The sequence below is a fragment of the Tamandua tetradactyla genome, chromosome 4 (genome assembly GCF_023851605.1).
Source record: "Tamandua tetradactyla isolate mTamTet1 chromosome 4, mTamTet1.pri, whole genome shotgun sequence".
Lineage (NCBI taxonomy): Eukaryota > Metazoa > Chordata > Mammalia > Pilosa > Myrmecophagidae > Tamandua > Tamandua tetradactyla.
In genome coordinates this window covers 175952011-175971690 of record NC_135330.1, presented here as the reverse complement: position 1 = coordinate 175971690, position 19680 = coordinate 175952011, and the positions used below count along the sequence as shown (strand labels likewise).

The 19680-nt window shown below is 37.9% G+C and overlaps 1 long non-coding RNA gene across 1 annotated transcript in view; it reads right to left on the bottom strand.

Moving 5' to 3' along the window:
- Positions 1-5869: 5869 nt before the first annotated feature.
- The window catches only part of LOC143679539 (uncharacterized), a 41359-nt gene continuing 27548 nt past the window's right edge, over positions 5870-19680 (bottom strand). Inside the window, exons 3-4 of the long non-coding RNA XR_013173820.1 lie at positions 7304-7363; positions 5870-6024 (exon numbers count right to left, since the gene is read on the bottom strand). This is a non-coding gene — a long non-coding RNA (uncharacterized LOC143679539). The remainder of the gene's footprint in view (positions 6025-7303; positions 7364-19680) is intronic.

Genomic DNA, 19680 nt, shown 5'->3' with positions numbered 1-19680 from the left:
AATTAGAGAATTGAAAACTTACACAAGAAATATTTGTTGACTTTCATAAAGTCAAGACGTAGATATTGATTTCTCTTCTCAATATTCATAACAAACTTGTTCAGACTGAGAACTTCTGGAATTAAAAAACATCAAGCTGTTCTAAATCATAGAGGCGTTGTTCTGTTTGTTTTTGTTGTGTTTGGTTGGTGCTCCTGTCACTGTAATAGTTCAGGACTGGTTTTGAATCATGTGGTCCTTCCAGTGAGAAAAGGCCTGGTTGGGTGTCTAAATGGCAGCAGATTGGCCATGGCAGGTGGTCCCTGCATGTTGGGAAAGTAGAGAGAAAAGGAATGGAAGTGGCTGGAGGTTGTGGAGGGGTGGCAGGGGTGTCACTCAATTTTGCTTATTTCAGAATCTTGCCTGAGATCAGCATGGAGAAATAACTGGGAAGTTGAAAGTTGGATGTGAACAGTTAAAAAGTTATGGATTGGTTTTTCATTCACTCATTCACTCATTCATTCATTGAACAAATATGCTTTCAGTGTGTGATAAGTAAAGCAGACACTTTTCTTATTTCTCTTTGCTTGACTTAACCTTTCTGGAAATGCAAGGTCGTGGGTGGATGGAAAGAGTGGGTAGGAAGTAAAAGAAGGAAATAGGTAACAGGGAACCTATGAGTCCATTATGAATAGGAAAGTGTCCAGAGCTGACAACAGCAAACAAAAGGCCACCAAGAAGGCGGGTTTGGTCAGCGGGAGCAACAGAACTTGGAAAATTCAGTATTTAAAGATTTTTTTTGGCTTTAAGAAAGAGAACTTTTTGGAAATATTTAGTAGAGAAAGACATAAGTGAAAACAAATCTCCAGCTGTTCTCAGTCAGATGGTTATTTGTATTCATGTGCTTTATAAAATAGAAATATAGATGAAAAGATTTGATATATAAAGCTTTTAATTTATGAAATAACTTTATGCTATATTTTAATACTTTGAATCAAGGTAGCAAGAGAAGCAGTGCCAACCCCCAAAGCAAAGTGGAATTATTATAACAGTTGATAATATATTAAACAATAATATTTCTTTGAGCTCTGCCCACAATGAATTTCTGTAGTACAGGATAGCAATCTCACAATGCCATATGAGAAATCGATTGTGGCTAAGAATATGGTATGTACATACATATACACATACATATAAAGAAGGATTTGTTTCCCCTTCTAATTATTTTTAACATACTTGTTTAGAATGAGCACTTCTAAAATAAAGAAATGCTAAGTCTTCTAAAGCATCAGATCATTTACTTTCAAATTTTTGCTACTTTAATTCAAGACATTTACGCATGTAATCAATTTAGACTCATTATGTAAATATTACTTAATTTTATTGTTTTCTGGGTATCTGCTCAATATTTATTTCCAGATACTGACACCGATGCTGATTATTTCCATAGCTACTTTCTAAAAAGTAAATTTAAAACTTGAGTAGCACAGTTCTATCTACTAGAAAATTGTGTAAATGGAAATGCAAATTATTGGAAGAAATATCATTGCCTTTAATGAATTCAAAAGGTAAAGATTCACATTAACAAAGGCCTTAGAGAAAAAAGTCGATTGTGATGATAAAAAACATCTAAGCCCTCTAGCCTTCTATATTCTGGAACAGCTAGATTGGAAAATATGAGAGGATCATATGGTAGCCCATGACAAACTCTGGGATTTGTCCTTTAACTACTTATTGAAGAGTGCTTTGAAAACTATTGCCTTTTTATTTCTTTGCTTCGTATATATGTTATACTATACAATAAAAAAAGTTAAAGATAAAAAAATTTTTTTAAATGGCCTTAGACTGATTATCTTTGAATTTCTCTTTCTTCTTTCTTACAGTCTTTGCCATCAAAAGCATAATAGCCTAAGTTCTAGCATTTTTATTCCTTTTTTTTCCTGGGGAAACTTTATTTTATATTTCACACTTAATTAGATCCAGTTTGATTGTTAGCTGTATCCTAAAAATTACATCACAAGATGCCCAGTAAATTAGTTTTATTTGTAGATAAAATATGTTTGAAACCCAAGTTCTAGTTGAGCATTTATTTTCGCAGCATCTACGGGGCACCTATCCTCACAATAACATCACTATAGCATAATAATGTTATTATCACTGTGCGGTTTATGAGAAAACAAAGGCAAGTTAAATGATTTGCAGAGTATAACAAAAGTGGCAACATCATGCATATGTCTTTATTTTTATACTACCACTCCAGAACATTATCCACATGAATTGCTTCTAGTTTATATGTCTCAAAATATGTACAGAGATGTACGTAAAACTTGTTAATATAAACTATTGTTACAGATTTAGTGAGGCTTAAAAAACTAAATATAATGTTTTGATGCTAGAGGATGTGTTTTACTAAAAATTGTGAAAATGTTCCTTAATTGTGATATTTTTCCATCTCCTATTAATGTGTTTAATGGAAAATTGTCAAATTAGAATGTTATCATAGGGTTTGGCTAAAAAAATAAGTAAAATAATAAACAGCAAAGTATTTAGTCATAAGGACATTTTCCAGCTTTTCAGCTGATAAAATAAGTAAGCCTGGAAAGTAGATTAAGAAAATAATCAAAAGTATAAAAATAACAATACACATATGAGAAGAATTAAACATTCCTGTACCAGCACAGACTTTCATTTTAACAACTGTCCTGTATGAAAGAAGAATTGTTCAACTGATGAAGGATGTGAGTTGCTCTTTCATTATTGCCAAATTCAGTTCTGTAGTCTGTTGCAACAAAATTATTACATCTCGAAAAACAAGCTTGCCATTTCCCAAAGTTAACTTATGCTTCAGTTTAACCTGGCTCAGTCTGTCTAACATAAATGCCCCAGTGCCAGGGGCAAGTCTGTTTAATTATTCTGTAATTATTTCCAGTTCAGAATTTTTGGTAGACCACTACTTCCTAATAGGCTTTGAAACATTACTAATGACCATTGAAATTATTATACACTACAAAATGCTTTTATACTTGGAAGGAATTTTATAGCTTTATATTATTTCACCTAGCAGCCCCTCTGGGCTTGGGCGAAAATTCCACCTCCATTTAGCAGTTGAGGAAACTGAGCCCAAAGGAATTCACTCACGTGCTCCGGGGCTTCCCCTTAGGGGAAGGTCCTAAATCAGAAATCCGGGTCTGTGGTTCCAATAGGGCCTCAACAGAACCAGGCATCTGATTTCTGTGTAGAGCAAACTGCAGATAGGACATCTGGGAAATAGGAGGACACTACAGAGCTACCTGTCTGCGATTTTCCCACTGAGGAAACTCAAGCCAGGGGAGTGTGACCTCTGGAGCCCTCCCTGTCCTGACCCGCAGGTGGGATCTGAAATTTCCTTGATGGCGGCGAGGGCGTTGTGGCTGGCAGACTGGCACTTAGTCATGGAAGGATGATGAAGCGATCACAAAGAGTCTCTCAGAACCCATCAGGAAACAGGGAGGGCGAGTGCCTCTCCCTTGGGTTCAGCAGCAGTTTTGGTCTAGAGCTTCCCTGTCCATTTCAGTGTTCGTGCTGACTCTCTCCTCAGTGTTCCAAATAGTTTAAGTATCTCTCATGCTAACCTCCAGGAAGGCAGCTCAGCCACATCTTCCGTTCTGGCTTTGGAAAACAGAATATCAAGCCAGGAAGGATTTGAGAGGAGAAAAATGCCTTTCTTTATGCTTCCTAGGTGATCAGAGGATGCAGCTTATGTCTGGTTTGAAGATATTAGATGTTGCAGTGACTGCCAGGATCCCTGGGAAAAAACATCTTTGCTTTGCCCTTCAGTGTCTTCCCCATTGTGGTTGTGCGATGTTTGTTGGTTGAACAAATGAGTAAAGCAGTGTGTGAATATTTCCCTTTGTAGAATTATACCAGGTGACTTGCAGACCTGTTATCAGGGCCTATTAACAACTTACTAAAAGCTGCTTTATAAAATTCCTTTACAATTTTTATTAGAGCCTATTAAAGCAGAGCATTTTTCTAGATCTCATGGAAAGTAAGAGAATTGAAAAGAAGGGTCCTGCCCTTAAGAAACTTATTCCAATAAAGAAGATAGATGTACCAAAAAAAAAAACCCCATAGGAAATGTGGAATACAATATAACAATCTGGGGAGGTGACAAGAGCACAGCCCCGTCGTATATAAAATAGGTGACTGGCTGACTGACCGAATAGAGTTTCACTAACTTTCATTGACTTCAGCTTCTGGCCACTCCCTGTGGCCTCCCCTCCTGTGTCCAGTTTCCTTTGCTCAGAAGGACTCCAGCCGTATTGGATCAAGGCCCACCCACATTCAGCTTGCACACACCTCAACCAATAACATCTCCAAAGGTCTTATTGACAAATGGGTTCATACCCAGAGGACAAGGGGTTGGGGCCTGAGCCTACCTTTTGTGGGGGACATGATTCAATCCCCAACTGGATGCATTCTTTCTGGAGGCTGCAGGCAAGAATCTGTTAGTTTCCTTAACTTTTTCAGCTTTGGGAAGTCATTAACACTCCTTGGCTCATGGGCCATTCCTTGCATCAGTGCAACCTCTTGCTTCTTTTGCCACATCTTTTATTACTAACTCTGATTCTCCTGTCTTCCCATTATAAGGACCCTTGTGATTACCCTGGGCCAACCCAGATAACCCAGAATAATCTCTTCTTCTCCAAACACTTAATGTAATTATATCTGCAAAGTCTCTTTTCCCATAAAGTGATGACCATAGGTTCCAGGGATTAGGATGTGGACATCTCTGGGGAGCCATCACTCAGCCTACTACACCCATGAAGGAATGTTTTACCTTGGGTAGCTCACACAAAGGCAAAGAAACCAAAATGGACCTTCTACTTGGGTGTATCAAAGTCCCCTCAAGCTCAATTTACAGACTCAAAACAACTTAAAGTCTTCTAGGATAACTCATCTCAGTGAACGAGATGTGAATTGTTCATTTCACAAGCCAAAAAACTCAGTCATCTGGATGCCATCCTTCTCATTTCCCATGCGTCTTTCATCATCAAATGTCACTGATTTTCCTTCTAGAAAGCTCACATGTCTGTTTCCTTCTCTCCCCATTACCACTACACCTGGTCCCAGCCATCTTATGCTATCTTACCTGAATTACTGCTTTAGTTTCTAAACTGACCTACTTGTTTCTTCACACTGTGGTCTGAGAATTTTTGAAAATACTGGGGTGATCACATCATACTCATGCTTAAGCCCTCCTGTGGGCTTAAGAATGGCCAACTAGGCCCCGAATCACCTTCCCCTGCTTTCTTCTCTGGCCCCTGCCCTCCCCTTTGGTCTTTGCTCTCCAGGCACACTGACTTTCTTTCAGAAGCTTGGTAACAGCTGTTCCTCTCATTTGGGACTGCCAGCCCTGTCTCCCACCCCAACCCTATCCCCTAGCCAACTCCATTTCATCCTTCATGTGTCAGCTTAATCAACATGGCCCCAGGGACATCTTCTTTTTTCCTCCCAAGTCAGGCCTCTCTTATGTGTATTCTTTAATTCATAGCAATTATTGTCATTTATAATTATACATGTGTGATCACTGATCAATAACTGTCAAACTGTAGGGCCTATGATGGGGGGAGGCCTATGGCATATTTTGTTTACTGTCCTCAGCACAGTGCTTGGCACATGAAAGATGTCTTGGTTTGCCAGAACTGCTAAGACAAAGACCACACAGAGGAATGGCTTAGCAACAGGAATTTATTGGCTTATGGTTTGGAAGGCTGAAAGTCCAAATTCAAGGTGTCAGCAAGACCATGCTGTCACCCCCAAATCTGTAACATTCTGATGCTGGCTTGCCACAGTCCTTGGGGATCCTTGGCTTGTGCCTCTGCCTCCTGTCACAGGGCGACCTCCCCTTGTGTCTGCTCTGCTGGTTTCCGCTGACTTCTGGCTTCTGGTTCCTATGCCTGTGGCTTTCTCTTTATCAGCAACACAGATTCAGTCGCTTCATGCCTGAATAGGATCTTAGAAAACCCTATTCACAAATACGTCCACACTCTGACTCACCGTAACCTATTCAAAGATATTATTTATAAATGGGATCACACCCTCAGGAACACAGGGTAAGATTAAGAACGTGCCTTTTGTTGAGGTACATAAATCAATCTACCTCATTGGGTTAACTCAATAAAATTTGCAAAATGAGACAGTAATAAATTTGGGGGGGCATTATTGAACAAGTTACTGAGTAAATTCTAGTGGTCATTTCACATAAGTTGGTTTAAAAAGGCACAAAAAATACTTTAGAAACAGCTTTTCCCTTCCTCCTTCCCTCCTCCCCCTCCTTCCCTTCCTTTTTTCCTTCCTTTTTTTCTGAATTCTGATTAAGATACAGGTGGAGTTGGGTTGGGTCAGATTAGAATTAGGGTTAAAAGTCGAGTTAGGGTTAAACATTTTCCCTATTTCTTAAGTATTCATGTGTTCAACAAACACAGTAGACACTTTGTGGCCAGCACTCTGTTGGGAGAATGAATGTCAGTAGAGTGAATGCTGCAACTGCCTGTGAGGGGTCCATCATTTTGAGAGGAAGAGAGACAAAAGCAAAAATGATTGTAGTACGAGAAATCTATTAAAAAGTGGGATGTGTCAGGAGCTACGGGAGCATGGTGGAGAAAGTACCACGTGTTCTGTGGGGGGAGAACAGGGAAAACGTCCCGAAGAAGGTGAAAGTGGAACTGAATCTGAAACGAGCTTGGAGGGTAGCTAGGAGGGAAGGCGGAAAGGAGGAAGGAAGAAGGCATCCAGGCAGAGGGAACCACAGGTACAAAAATGTGAGATAAAGAGCATGGCATTTTCCAAGAACTCTTTCATCCTTATGACCTGAGCACAGAGGTCAAGGAGTGACCCAACCCATGTACTCGCTAAGGGCTTTGGACTGATTAGGCTCAAGCCCAGGTGATGGAATACCAGGAAGCCCTGCTTGTGTTTTGTAAACCCACATAAAATACCCGTATATGAAACTTAAAACAATTAAATACATAACACAGTATTAAAGCAGATGGTGTTCTTATGCAAGATTCTAATAGAGGCAAGTGGTAGCACGTTCCAAAGGTTTAAGAACTATTAATGAGAGAAAAACAATGCATTTTTCCCCAGCTGGAGAAAAATAGCCATGATTCAATTTTGGAAGCAAAATGTGGTGATCTGACTCACGGGACCACAGGTTTCGTGTCTGCTGTAAGAGACTATTCTGCACGGTACAGGTTGTGGTTTGGAAGGATCCCTTTGTCTTTGGTTTTGCTTTGTAATTTTAAGGATCCCTGCATAGGTGGGAATATGAACATACTCTTACCTCCTCTGGTTCAGAAGTCTGGGACAGGACTGCTCACTCAGGGAATTGTTACGATCTCTCCTAAGAAGAGGGAAACATTCTGGAACAAGACGCATTAAAGTACCTTTTTTAGCACACAAACTAGTTTTTTAAAAATGCTTGAGGAATCTTAACTGTTCCCAAAAGACTGTAAGAGAGCATTACTTAGACGAGGTAGACAATAAAAGTGTTTTTTTCTTCATTGTTTTTCTGATTATTAAAGAAACATGCTCATTATGAAAATTTAGATATTAGAGAAATTTGAAAATAAAAAGCGAGATTTTTCTCATTCTACCATCTCTTCAGACGTAACTACAGTTAAAGGTTAGGTGTATTTTCCTTGGATTAAAAAAAAAAAGAAAATCTACATGTAAAAATTATAATAATTTTTTAACCAAAATGGAATCACTTAACTGGCTTGGTTGCTTGGACAACTTTCCATGTCAGTGCGTAAGTCTAGTTAGATTCCTTTAGAAACTTTACCTTGTTAGGCCGTTGGGGTTTCATTTGATCTTTTTATGTAGTAAACCAATAATTGGGACAAAAAATTGTTATATATTACTAAATCTAATTTTACCTTTCAGAATTTTCTGTGTATTAAGTCAGTGATAAGGATTGTTTTAAAAGGGAGAAGTAATTTAATGATCTAGGTAACAAAATGGCCCTAAATTAAAGGATGGCTGGTAATTCAGCAGTTTGCTTATGTTCCATGGAGAAGGTAATTTTTTTTGAGAAAGTATTTTAAGATTTCAAGATTGTGCTATTTTTCCTTAGATCATCGTCTAAAATTAAGACAAAATAAAGAATATTTGGGGTACTGAAGTATTTTTAAAAGATACTGCATCTTGGGCTAGACACTTAATTGTTAAAGTACCTAAAAAGCTGACCTAAATCGCTAGTCGAGGTAAATCCCTGTGTTAGTACTTAGCACAAGGGAAATTGCTAGCAAAAAGATGATAACAAAAGTAGCAATGGAAAGGCCAAGAAGCATCCCTGAACCAGGAAGCATAAAGACCATATTCTAAGTCTGAAAAGAGGTGTTTTCTGAAGGAAATTTAAGCTCTCTATGACTTGTAGCATGCAGATGGTATCCATTTATGGACACGTTACTGTGGTGTTCTAATAAGCAAGAAATTTGTGAAAACAAAGACCGAGCTAAAAGACAACATATTAAAAAGCCAAATGACCAAACAGAAAGCAAACTGCGACAATTTATATGTTGAGCTAAAGTGAAGAGAAATAAGATGTGGTGACAAGAGTAGATGCAGCATCTAGACCTAGGTCGGATTCTGTATTTGGGGGCGGGGGGGGAGGCGGGAGGCAAAAGGCAGCAGACTTCCATCTGACTCTCCACTCTAGTACCTACTGCTTCCACTTCCTCCAACTTCCTTTCCACCGGTTCATCCTTCAGGCTCTACTTCAGATTTCTTCTCCTTTGTCAACCTTTTAAAATAGCCCCGGGAAGAATGAAGCACTTTCATGTCTGTATTCCTTCAGTGTTTTGTTACAACACCTACCCTTTGGTGTTAGGAATGTGTCTCCTCCCAAGATGGAGAGTGTCTCATGGACAGCATCTACCTCATTTGTCTAATGTCAGCTGTCCAGACAAGTACCTGCCAGGGAGGAGGTGTGCCATACATGTTTGCTTGGTGATTGAATGACCAGTGTGGGACAACAGAAGAGAAATGTTAGCTTATTCATCCAAAATGAAGATAATAATAACTGCCTTCTACTACCTTGTGGGCATGAAATAATTTCACAAAGTACTTTGAGTTCCTTGGAATAAATATAAATAAAAGCTATTATTACAGAGCTTATTTAAACATGTTTCATCTTTGAACCATGCAATCAAATGGAGCTAATGTCTCCATGTTTCCTCACTGGGTGCTTTCATAGCTAATTAACTTTTTAAAAAAAAATAAAGATTTATTTTTATACCTCATTAACAATGATCATTTTTCGGGGGCTTTACATATTTTGGCATTTATTTAGTAGGGCGTCAAATTTATATTTTTGTATTGAATTTTGTATGAAAATTCTACATACTAATCCTCAGTCCTCTTTTCAGAGAATCGGCCTTAATACATTACTGTTGATGCCTAAAATTGCTTCACAATGCTTCACCATTGCATCACAAGGCTACTTAGGACAAAGAAAGTCCTCAGGATAGTGTTGTAAACCAGGATGAGATATTGTATTATATCAAGATATTCAGAATTGCAGTTCATGGTTCATTGTGTGGGGGGGCATTTTTTTGTTCTATTTAGTAACATTCAGGACATCCTGAATATTATCCCTTGTTCTAAGTGTCCGAGAGGGCCACAGCTAAAGATCAACTAGCAGAAGTAGATAGGATGGCAAGGAATGCATGCACAGTGGTTAAATGCGTGTGCTGTGGAGAGAGAGGCACCTAGATCAGGTCTGAATCCTGATTGCAAATGATATTCTTAACATTTGTTAACTGCTTTTCCTTGGGCAAATTAGCCACACTCACGGCAACTGTAAAATGGAGACAATACTTCCTATCTCATGTGGTTGTTATGAGAATTAAAGTAAATTATGAGCTAAATATCATGCCTGGGTCCTACTAAATGCAAAGTAAGTGTTACCTGACATTATGAATGAATTAAAGGTCCCCTTTTCTTGTGTAGTAAAGCATTATGCTGCCAGCCACATAGGCAAGAACTTCTGAGCATCCCTGTGCTAAGCAGCCTTTCAGATGGCCTCCAGGACCCCTGTCTTCCGGGCAGTCACACCTTTGGTAATGCCGCTCTGGACTGTGGCTGGTCAGGTGACCTGCCTCTGTCAAACAGAATATGGCAGAAGTGATGGGATGCCACTTCTGAGATTAGGTTACAAAGAGACTGTGGCTTCTGTTGGGTATCTTCCCTCTTGAGCAGGTCTTGCTGTCTGTTGGATTCCTCACCCGAGGAAGCCAGCTCTACCCAGGTGGAGAGGCCCACATGAATGGGCCTGGAAATGCATCCTTCCATCCTTGTCCAGGCCTAGAGCTTGGCTGCAGCCTCACAAGAGACAGTGAGTAAGAGGCAACCAGCCAAACCACACTTGGACTCCTAACTCATAGACACTGTGAAATAATAAATGTATGTTTGCTGTTTTAAAAAAATATTTTTATTGACAAATTTCCACACACATACACTCCATATATGGTGTACAATGAATGGCTCACAATGTCATCACATAGTTGTGTTCTCATCACCATGATTGGTTTTTAGAACATTCGCATCACACCAGAAAAAGAAATGAAAAGAAAAAAAAAAATTCATATAAAAAGAAATAAGAAAAAACTGATTGTTCTAGTTTGCTAGCTGCCGGAATGCAACACACCAGAGACAGATTGGCTTTTAATAAAAGGGGATTTATTTTGTTGGTTCTTCAGAGGAAAGGCAGCTAACTTTCCACTGAGGTTCTTTCTTACGTGGAAGGCACAAGATGGTCTCTGCTGGTCTTCTCTCCAGGCCCCTGAGTTCCAACAACTTTCCCTGGGGTGACTTCTTTCTGCATCTCCAAAGGCCTGGGCTGAGCTGCTAGTGCTGAGATGAGGAACGCCGAGTTGCTTAGCAGTGCTACGTTGCAATCTCTCATTTAAGCACCAGCCAATTAAGTCAAACGTCACTCATTGCAGCAGACATGCCTCCTAGCCGACTGCAGATGTAATTGGCAACAGATGAGGTTCACGTACCGTTGGCTTATGCCCGCAGCAACAAGACTAGGTATGCTCACCTGGCCAAGTTGACAACTGAATCTAACACACCGATAATAAAAAGAAAAAAGAAAAAGCTCATGTGCTTGCTGTTTTAACATGCCAAATTTTAGAGTAACTTAGTAGCCTTTAGGAAGCCTTATTTGATGCTCCTCTTGACTCCGAAGTAAGTGCCCTTCCTCTCATTCCTTTTATTGCAGTTCTGATCACTGCTGTCTAGCATGTGTGAACAGAAGGTGAGTTCCTTTCAGGACTATTTCACCAAGGTATCTACATGCTTGGCCTAGTAGTTGCTCAATAAGTGATTTTTCAGTGAAATCAAAGCATGATTCAAGCTCTCAGCAGTAATGTATTCTGGATGCAGTGCCTTAGGAAGTGTAAATGAGCTTTTCTTTATATCCTTTTATTAAGGGCCATGGGGATTGTACTTTCAATATCAATAGATATGAAAGGAAAAGAAAGAATCTTTTACAGTAATCTGTTTTGGTGACTGACTGAAACAGACCAGTTTGACCTCTGCAGATCTGCCAGAGAGTGTTTAGATAGGGAGCATATCTTAATCACGCCAAAAATGGGATTCAGGGATTTATGCAAAATCCAGTGGATGGTACCAGCTACATTTAACCAGTGAATAAGGAGAAATGATTATTTATTTGTAGTTGTTTTGCGCTTTCTGTTTTCCCAAGGGTCTTAGGATTTCCCTTGTAGAGTCTGGAAACATAAGAATTGGCTGACATTTGTCTCCAGGGTTGCCTATGTGTCTTGGCCCTATAGATAAATTGGTTCCAAGCCTATAGCAGGGCTAGGACCAGGACACATCATTCCGACTATGGCACATTCATCTCAGTTTAGTTAAAAACTCTTAACAGAGCCCCAGACAAATCTCAATTCTAGGCTCCCTGGTTTGCCCTCAGCATAGCATGAATGTCAAATGGACTTAGTCTAGTCCAATTAGAAAACTCTGATAAACTAAGGCCAATAATAGTTTTCTTTCTCTTTTTTCAAAGGTCTGATAATAATAAAATACTAGAGATACTTGGATGAAAATCAGTGATCTTAAGAAGCCAAATACCAACAGTATTAGTAGCCTTATTTTTTAGAGGCACAACATTACTTAAGTATATTTTCCAAGGTGGGAAATTGAGTTAGAGAGCTAATATCTAGTATAGAAAGGGAATTGGAAATATCTGGATAATTTCTACATCTAATTGGAATTTGAGAATTAGATTGTCTGGTTATGGGTCTTGTAATGATCACACTATTGGAAATATTTCAAAATATTACTTTATTTTGTCACAACAAAGTCTCCAGGAAAAGCAGTGAACTAACTTTGAGCTTCTAGTTAAAATAGAAGAGGGGAAGAAAAGAACTTCAAGAGCTATGCCTTACTCAACTTTATATCCCACACAGAGTAGGTGGTCAATAAATGTTTGCTGAATGTATGAACACAGGATTCTTAATTCTTAGTCCGAAAGAAATTCCCATGTTTACCTCCAACATTCACACTCTAACTAATTTACAATTTCAATCACAGCACTTAACAAATCTACTTTAGAATATCATTTGCAATTTATATCCTATGAAAGTATGACATCAGATTTCATGGTCCTAGCCTTTTCTTCTACGTGTTCCTTAGTTGCCGTAGTAACCAAGTTGCCATGGATTACACTGCAGGAGTTGTAAGGGTCAGCAAAGACCAGAGCCCTGTCATTCTTCATTCAAAGGCAATTGTCCCTGAAAAATGTGGCTTGCTTCAATATTTAAGATCTGGGCACTGATATTAAACTGGAATGATACTTCTGTTAAAAACCAATAATTAACCTTGTCTTCAACTCTAGGTCACACTTTAATAGCAATTTCATAAAGTGGACATTCCTCTGTCTTTCATTCTTGAAGTCCTAGATAGGTTTTAAATAATATGTCTCTTGGAAAAGTACACGGGTAATCGTTGCAATTTATTTTATGTCATTATCTAAGCCCTTGAGACCTTACAATCCCAGCTCTTCTCTCCGAGGTAATTGCATTCATTTTGGGAATGTGTGAGATGATATTAATATTCAGGGCACCATCCTTTGTAGGGATTCACAACCTACAATGGAACACTGTCTTGATGCCTTTCTGCAAACTTTATTTTCAGACAAGTATAGGTTATTTCCTTACCTAAGGAACAATTTTCCTCAAAATCATAGTTGTCGATGTCCTGGATTTATAATACATATCCTAAATAGCAGTTTTAATTTCAAAGTGGGGATCATGCAAACTCATTACATTATAATGAAACCTTTCAGATTATAAATTAAGACTGTCTTTGAGGTACATGTTATGCCATTCTTAATGCTTCCCACTCCTTCTTCCTCAGTAATTTCTGTTACTGTAGCATCTAATATTCTACAGTAAATATCATATTTAATAGTTGCTTAAAATTTTTAGTACCAGTGGTGTGGAATTTTGGCACCCATGGTCCTTGAAAGTGGTCAAATAATAAGAAATCCCTGGGTTCTTAGAACAAAATGTACTGTTGAAATGTAAAAATTCCAATGGACTTTTAAAAATAAACATATTTGGAACTTTACATGGCATCTTGAAAAGTAAATTATAAAATTGGTTATTATGTAAAACATAATAGTCCAGTTATTTCATAATTAAAAAGTTTTACAAATGTTTCAGTAATCTGTGTTAAATTTCTTCCTATATATACTTCTTTCTTTTTTTTTTTACATGGGCAGGCACTGGGAATCAAACCCGGGTCCTATGGCATGGCAGGCGAGAACTCTGCCTGCTGAGCCATCGTGGCCCATCCCTATATATACTTTTTAAAAGGTTAAAAGTAATTTTTCTTCTCAACCTTTTTGGGTCTAATGATCAATAAAATTTTATGTGATGCCACATTTATCAGAGTCAGATGAACAAAATTATAAGGAAATGATCCCACCGTATTGTTATTAAACACATTGATTATACTACAGAAAATTATTTTCTTTCAGAAAAAGAAATTTTATTCTTTCTATGGACTACAGAAGAATCCGAGGCAAGATATTTGATTTACTTGAGTGTCTAATTAGAGTCATAATTGAAAACACTGCAAGAGAGTAATGCTATCAGTTATCTAACTTTGAGCTTGAATCCATATTTCAGCAAGAGTGTGGAACACAGATAAACTTTGTAAAATAAATATCAAATTCATTATGAAAAGTTATCGCCTTCTTATTAGCCTCTTCCATAGCCATTTCTTCTCCTCCTTAACAAGTTTTAATGAAGACAAGCAGAATGACTATATTCTGATTAAAAACCCAAAGACTAGACTTATTTAGAGGTGTCAACATTGTATTTGCTTTGCATGCCTTTGTTTTCAGGGAATGAAAATAATCTGTGGTTTTAAAATATGCCTATATTACTTCCTATGCTCTTAAAATACAGACCTCGCTTTTGTAGGTGAAGGCTGGAACGGCTGTAGTATCTTTCTACATGATAATTATATACTAATATTAGACACGTATTCATATTCTGTGTGCATTCCTTAAAAATTAGCTCTAACAAATGTGACCTTTGGAGCCCTAACCCTCGTTCTCTTCTGTTCTCTGGTATCTCCTTCTATATGCATGACTCTCCCTTTGATGTCAATGGAAAATCTTTGAGCAGGAGAAGGAGGTAATTTAGAGGCATAAAAAGGAATTAAAAAATCCAACTGAAGGCTCACATCAATTAGCTGAGAACAAAATCATAGAAGGAACCAACTACTTATTCATTAAACCAGCATATTTACCAAATTATGTTGGCACTTATTTTAATTATGGGCATTGTTGTTTTATTATTGTCCTTTTTTCCCTTTGTGTACAAATCAGCTTTCTTATGGTGCAATCTCATTTTTGAAATGTTAGTGAAGAAGGAGAAAATCAATCATGCTTTTATTTAAAAATTCAGTAATTCCTTAAAATCTCATTTTGTTTATAGAGAATAATTTGATTGTAATCCAGATGTAAGTTTTAAGGGTTGGACAAGGACTAAGATGCTTCTCATTAATTATTACTCTTTATAGAAAACTGTATGCTTTTATTTTTCAACTGCTTTTTATTCCCTAACTATCCTCTGTCTTTGTCTTCTAGGCCACCGGTGTGACCCTTCTTGAATGACATTTCAATAGAACTTTCAAAATGTAGTGTAACAGAGCTCATGGCCCACTGAGAAGATAGATTTTTTTTTCCTAATGAGATGAATAGTTTTAATTTCTGCCTTCTCTATAAAGCATCCCACCCTCCACCCCCTCACCAAATCCTAATGCAACAAACACCAACATATTCAGAGCATTTCTTCACACCTCTTTACCAAGGAGATGGAAAATCAGTAAGTTCTCCAAGCAGGTGCATTGTTCAGAGCATTTATAAAGGCCGAGTCCCCTGTCCTCTGGCAGCTCCTTGCTGAGAGAGATAAGTAGACCTCCTACTGCTAAATTATGATCTTGTTTTCAGCCATGCCCCCAGGATCATAGTAATCCCAACAACAGCTTGAAAAATGGACATTTTTTTTTTTTTAAACAAAACAGCTAGCCATTGCTGTGAGTGACATCTATGAAACCTCTGGCCATTCAGGTTTTCAGAAAGGGTCAACCCTTCATTTTCAGCTAGTCTTTTCAGTGCCTCCTTGAAAGCACTTAGAAGCAGTTACATTAGCCTTGATTATCCTTCTTTAAATGGTAAGTATAATTGTAAAGAGAAGTCAGTTATCTCCCAGGTACACCACTTTCATATCGTGAATGAACCAATTTGAAAAATTCTAAATCAAGGACTTTAAAACATTAAAGTTATTTTAATTCAGAGGAGGCATTTTTTTAAAGAGTGGTGAGCTTTGGTGAGTTGCTTGCAATATTGTTTTTTTTAAATTAACAGAATTCACACCCGATTTGTATAAGTATCAACCATCAGAAAAAGCAATCCCTTAGGAAACAAACATTTTTGATAGTTCACCAACTTTTAATGGAAATACATATTTTATGAAAACAAACACATGTATTCTCTTACAACTTCTTGGGCAAAACTCCAAATTTTCTTTTATTCAACAGCCCCTTCCAAAACTATTCTAGCTTGTTCTTTTTGAAACAGTCAATATTCATAAGTACAGGCATAATATTATTTACACTGTCTACTTCAGAATACTCCTGTAATTCTATCTTTCAGACTCTTTTGCCATTTCAATCATTTCAGACCCTTTGACTAAGCAAACCTCTGTTCTTGGAATGAGGCAAGCAAACTTTCTGGACTCATTTTCTTTTTACTTGGAAATCCTGTTAATCTAAGCTTCCCTTCAAATCAACACTTTATAGAGAGACCAAAGAACTAATATACTGTTTGAAGTTATTTACAACAGCTTTTACTTAGAGCATAATTTCATGAATTTAATGAATACTACACTTAGTGGTAAATTGAAGAAACAGGGCATGAATTTAACGGATAAATGTTGAGATTATAAATGGTCCACTGTCCCTGAATTCCTGCAATGTAACAATGTAATTTAGCAGCAGAATCTCATTGCTGCCAAAGAAAGTCTGGAGAAACAGTGAAGTCAGCAAAATGCAATTTTGTTACCCACTGGCCACTCTCTCATCACCTTTATAACTTTATTGCTTCACTACACATCTGGTCCCCTTCCCCTTAATTCTCCTAACACACACACACACACACACACACACACACACACACACACTCTCTCTCTCTCTCTCTCTCTCTCTCTCTCTCTCCCTCTCTCTCTCTCTCTCTCTCTTTCTCTCTTTCTCAGTTCCAGTGTCCTGTGGCCTTGTGCTACTTAATTGGTTCTTAATTGCAAGCACTAGAAGCTGACTCTAGCTATTGAGGAAGGGTTTTAATGAAAAGAATGTAGAGTCAATCACAGAATTCTTGGAAAGGCTGCAAAACCAAACCCAAGGCCAAACTTCTCAGAATTGCTCCCCAAATCACACCACAGAGGAAGCCTAAAGAGGAAACCACCACTGCTGGTGCTGCTACCAACACCCTTGTTCTCCCAGTACCTGTTCACTCCAGGAGCGCCATTTTGCAATGACTGTGAGAACACTCAGCTGACACCAATGCCACCAAAAGCTGGTTCTCCTACCTCTAGCACCTGCATAGCTGGAGATACAGAGCCTGTTTCTTATATTGCTTGCCTCTGAATTAAAATCTTGTTTAGGTCTATTTGACTGGTGAAACTTAGATCATCTGTTTGTGTTCTCTTTGCACAAGAGACATATAAGTCAAATTTCCTATCTGCTTTGGGGAGGCAGAGCTCTCAATATTGAGAAGTCCTCAGTCACAGCAAGATTTTCAGAGGATCCTGGGCCTAACAAGTGTTCTCTATAGGTGTTGAAAAGCTTCAGATAGATTCTGTGTGCTGATGATTCATCATCCATTTTTTCATTCATTTGTTCATTCATTATTTTAACAAACCTTTATTGAGCACCTGCTTGTGACTCTGGGTATAAAAACAATTAAAGCATAGATGCAACTTTAAAGCTCTCTTCATGTAATGAGGAAAAAAGATAGGTGAGTAGATGATAGCAACTCCATGAGGTAAGTGCTCTGGCTTGGTTAAAGCACATGATGGGGTGGGGTGTCAGGCAGAAAGAAAACTCCTGCAATAGTCCACATCCTCTCTGCCATTTCCCAGCCTTCTCTGAAGTTGTCTTGGGTCCAGGTGACTAGTTCTAGCTAATGTACCATGAAGTACAGGTGGGCTGTGGCAGTTAAGAGCCAGAATGCCTCCTTCCTGCCTTCCCTCGTTTTCCATGGGAACCTTAGGACCCTTGTGTTCCAACTGATGTGAATATAAAATGGAGGAGAGCAAACAGACCCACGCCGGCTTTTTACAAGAAATATGTACTTTGTGTTAAGTCATTGAAGACATTGGGGCTTGTCAGTTATGGGAGCTAGCATTAATCATCCTCATTAAAATATAGGCTGTGTGGTAGCCAAGAAAGTTAGAGTTATCCAGAAAAAAGGAGACTAGAAAATGTTCTCTTTAAATAATTCATTGTAGCTTGAGGCAGACAGATGAGTCTGGAGAAGAAATCAGAGATCAGATCTCAGAGAGCTTTAGTCTGCCTTGCTAAGAATTTGGCTTTTTCATTGGGGCTTTGGGGAGACACTGAAGAATTTTAATACCTTTTCCACTTTACCACCTGGGAAACAACTTACCAATATCCTTTTCAGAGCCTAGCTAATCTGATACACCAAAATCTGTTTTTGCTAATAAAAAAAGGATCGATCTCTCAGCCTTCCTGACTTTACTAGCTCATATATGCAATGCTTTCAATATTATACATTAGCTCTTGGGTATGAGGATTGGGTAGGCTAAAGGACAACTTTTGGAGAGAATCTTGTGCTGCTCTTCAGATCATATGTAACATCTCAGCTATGAGTCAGCCCGTACGTAGGGCCAGTTTTGTGAGAAGGCAAGAGGTGTAACAACAGATAGATTTATAGACCTTTAAAAAGTTATGCTGAAGAAGCTGGACCAATTCACAATGGTGTTCATTTTGGCTTTAAAGCATTTTATAAAGACTGTATGTTTTTCATACATAACACATGACCTATGAAAATGAGTGTTCATTCTTGGGGGAAAAGAGATTGGTATTAAAGTTATGTTTTATTATAAAGGAAGTGCATAAATCCTAAATATTTTGAACAAATGTTTGAGGAAAAGATGTAATTTAAGTATGTCATTTGCCATAGTGGAAAACATTGCGCAATATTAAAATTATCGTAATATGTGTATTTGATTAAAAATCATATCTTCTTGAGATGGTAATGTTTATCTGAGATTTAAATCACTTTTATTGCATTTTTCCCCAGCAAGTTAAAAGTTATACATACTAAGATAAGTTTTATGTCCCAGGAGTCTTCTATTTAATTCTATTTACCACTAGCCACTGAAGGCTAACTTTAAAAAGTCTTTAAGTTTAAATTCTATACAACATCCTCTGTTTTCTCATTGATTTTATATAATTTGGGATGAATTAATGTGCATATTGGTCAATTCTCACTAGGTTACTCCTGAATCTCAAGAACTTGTCACAAAGATTTATTTCTTATTCACATCACATGTTGACTATTGGTAGACTGTGGCATTTTAATGCTTTGTATGTCTTCTTCATTTTTTGGATCCAGGCTGAAGGAATGGCTTCTCTTTGGGACATATTGTCCAATGGCCAAACCAAGTCATAGACCAAGCCTGATATCAGTGGGGGAGTGGAAATATAGTCCTGTAACAAGGAAGCCAGCAAATAATTGATAAACAATTTAATATATCATAATGCATAAAGACATTAAAAAATATAAACATCAAATACCGCTTACATTTAGCACTGGATAGGTGATGTCAGTAGTCCTAGGAATAGGTAAGGAACCTAAGTATCTTCCCTCCAAAGATTTTGGAGGTTAGAAATTGTCATCAGTTACTTCATATCATTGACTAATAGATGCAGAATAGTGAAGGGCCACATTCAATGAAAAATTATTATATTTGAAGAACAGAATCCTATGCACTATGGCTGAGATATCTATGAGAAGTCCACAGGAACTGAGATTGAATGAGGAAACATCATATTCACATGTTCCTCACCTCACTGATTAAAATGATCAGCATAAAA